Source organism: Mandrillus leucophaeus, unplaced genomic scaffold (genome assembly GCF_000951045.1).
Source record: "Mandrillus leucophaeus isolate KB7577 unplaced genomic scaffold, Mleu.le_1.0 Scaffold235, whole genome shotgun sequence".
Lineage (NCBI taxonomy): Eukaryota > Metazoa > Chordata > Mammalia > Primates > Cercopithecidae > Mandrillus > Mandrillus leucophaeus.
The window spans coordinates 753640-756870 of NW_012102421.1; the positions used below are offsets into that span (position 1 = coordinate 753640).

General features: G+C 42.8%; 1 pseudogene across 1 annotated transcript; it reads right to left on the minus strand.

Annotated features, from left to right (window-relative positions):
• Positions 1-564: 564 nt before the first annotated feature.
• On the minus strand, positions 565-1675 carry LOC105541173 (annotated as a pseudogene). The gene has a single exon (XR_001006303.1). The product of XR_001006303.1 is annotated as a COP9 signalosome complex subunit 6 pseudogene (transcript).
• Between the last annotated feature and the right edge of the window lie 1556 nt (positions 1676-3231).

Sequence of the window (3231 nt, forward strand, 5' to 3'; positions counted from 1 at the left end):
TGCTCATTCCTCCAGACTCATCCCTTCTCACTTTCCTCATACACTGTATGTAAGCTCAGATGCCAGCTGTTCCCTGTCCATTATTTTTAAAAATATTACACCCTCATAGACATAGAACTCTTGCATGTCATCACATTATCTTTCCCAAACCCACATTTATAAAAGTCTTAGTGAGAAATAGGGAATTTATGGTGAGATGAGGGAGATATTTTATTATACTTGGTATAGTAATAACCATTTGAGATTTTTTTCCCCCAAAGCTTTTTCTTAGCTGTGGCACTTCAAGGACTGTTTTTGTCTTTATCTTCTTCCCAAGGCATACAGCCTTTTTGGATCCAGCCCCTATCCTCACTCCAAGTTTTTTACATTCATCTCTTTATTGTACTGAGCAATTTGGCTTTACCCAACTCCATCAAAGGGCTCACCAAAACAAAGTGTTCTTCTACTTCCAGATTCCATTCTTGTTTAGTTACCATTATTTTTAGCTTGACTATGTCCCTTAAGATCTTGTCTCTCATCCCATGTAGTTTATTAAAGTATTTCTTTTTTTTAAAATTTTTTAGGGGTGCTCAGGGGCTGCTCCCCTTTATTATTAATGACAGCGATTTCTCTCAATGAAGTGTAGCGCCCTCCCCTTTGGGACAGTTGCCTGACCCCTGTCCATCACCCCTTCAAGTACCCTCATCAGAAGAAGAGCCTGCGCATTCGCCTGCCGATGCCTTGTCGATCGTAGAGGACGTTGAACTTGTTCACAAACTGGTTCATGGTGTTACACGTTTTGGTGATGGTGCCGAGGTAGGCCATGAGACCCACGTCGTTGCATTGATCATAAAAATCTGTCTTGAACTTGTCTGTGCTGAGCACCGGAAGGCAGTGACACAGAGCATAGGCCTCCCGCAGGATCTCATGATTAAAGGGGACCTCTCCTGCTTCAGAGGCCTTGACGTACTCCAAGATGAGCTTGACGCGGCTGTGCAGCATCTTGATGGCGCTGTGCTGTGCTATCAGGTGTTCGGCCACAGTGGAGTTCTCTCCACTGCCTGTTGCTGTCATTCGGGCTACGTGGTCTACACCAATGCGTTCCGCTTCCTCTGTGGCCAGAGTGTAGGTCAGCTCAGCAAACAGCATTGTGGCCTCTCCCTTGATTATATCGATGGCAGACTCAAAAACGCTGACAGGAAGATCTGTGTGCTTGGTCACAGAGTTCAGCTTCAGAAAGAGGGGGCTCTCGATGATCTCACACACCTGCTTATGGACGTGGATGTCCGAGGGGTCAGGTGGCCCCCCTGTGGTATACTAACCCAGAAACTCCAGCTCCTTGAACACCTGTTTAAACTGCTCCTCCTTGGTGTGATAATATTCCTTGTCAATGATAATCTTCTCTTCCACAGTGTGGGACAGCAGCTCAAAGTAGTTCATCACCTCGATATTTCGGCCTTCCTGCTTGCCAATCAAAGCCCCAATCACCTGCACAGGCCGCCCCTCCTGGGAGCGCATGCAGATCCAGTAGTCAGAGATGTTGAGAATGACAAGGGGATGGAGAGCGATGGAAACACTCCCAGTCACTCCAGAGGGCATCACGCTGGGAACTACTGCTGCATCCATCTCCATCCCGCTGCTCCCTCTGGTCCCGTTTGTAGCTGCAGCCGCCGCCGCCGCCGCCGCCATTTTCCCCGCGACCCTAAAATATTTCTTTAAAATATGGTGTTATATTCTTAGAGGAATTCTTGTACTAGTTGCCAAAAGAGTAAAAGTTTCTTCGTTTTGTTACATGTGTTTTCACCACATTGGTTTTCCTGCAGTTCCCATAGTATTCCTTGTTCTCTCCTACTATGTCTTTGTATAAGCTGCTAAGTTTGGGATACTTTAAAGTGAACCAGTTTTAGATGTAGTTCATAGGTTTGACTTGGATAAAAAAAAATCTCTAATTATATCATGAGTCATTTCAGCACTTTGAATCATCATGGCATGATGAATTTCACTGCATAGGTCTCTAGGGGATTAGGACAAAAACTAATTTCAGTTTTTGAAAATGATTTTCAAGACCTCCAATGAAAGTATGTAAAGGACATTAAATGGGCCTAAGAATTATACAGCTTTCAGTTTGATCCTGAGTTCAAGAACTAGTCCAATTAATCAAAATTGCAATCATAGTCCCCTTGAAAACAACAATATGCAAAACACATGACCATTGTGCACAGTACACACAATCATATTAGTTTGCAGGTGGGTCATATTCAATTAACTTAATTTTTTTGATAACATAGTTGAGTGTATCTTTATTCTTACTAATGCAAACGTTTGAAGATTTTAGGATGGCAGTAGATTAATTTATTGTTTTTTGTATTAAGAGTCACAGTGCTAGGCCAGGTGCGGTGACTCACTCCTGTAATCTTGGCGCTTTCGGAGGCTGACGCGGGTGGATCACGAGGTCAGGAGATCGAGACCATCCTGACTAACATGGTGAAACCCTGTCTCTACTAAAAATACAAAAAAATTAGCTGGGCATGGTGGCAGGGGCCTGTAGTCCCAGCTACTCAGGAAGTTGAGGCAAGAGAATGGTGTGAACCTGGGAGGCGGAGCTTGCAGTGAGCCGAGATGGCGCCACTGCACTACAGCCTGGGCGACAGAGCAAGATTCTGTCTCAAAAAAAAAAAAAAAAAAAAAAGAGTCACACTGCTTGGGTTTCTTGGTGGCCTTTCTCAGTACTTGAGCCCTTGATCTTCAACCGCAGAGGTGGAGTAGTACCTATAAAATACAGGACAACAAGGCAGCTAAAACATTTATCACTGAGATGAACATATTCATCATCTGATTTGAGTGATTAAGAAGACTTTGCCTGAAAACATTGCCAATATCACCTTGAGAATAGTACAGATGAACAAAAAGAGTATAGAGTGAGATTTCAGAAACAGATTTCCCCTCTAGTTAGGTTTTCTTATGTCACTTTAAACTCTGCACTTTCTAATCTTTTAACAGTCTTTATACTCATATTTTAAGAGCAAGATCTTCTCTTGTTTCTTTATTCACTCAGAAAGGTATTATAAAATCATGGATGTGAAATACTTTGAAAAACTAAAAATGCCTTGCAATCGTAGGTGGGTCTGTCAGCTTTCAGATTTGCAAAGGACATCCATGAAGAGACTAACCATACCTATCTATTAATCCTTCCTACTATCTAACTATCCAACTATGTTTCTTTCCCTCCCTTCTTTCAACAAGTGTTTATTG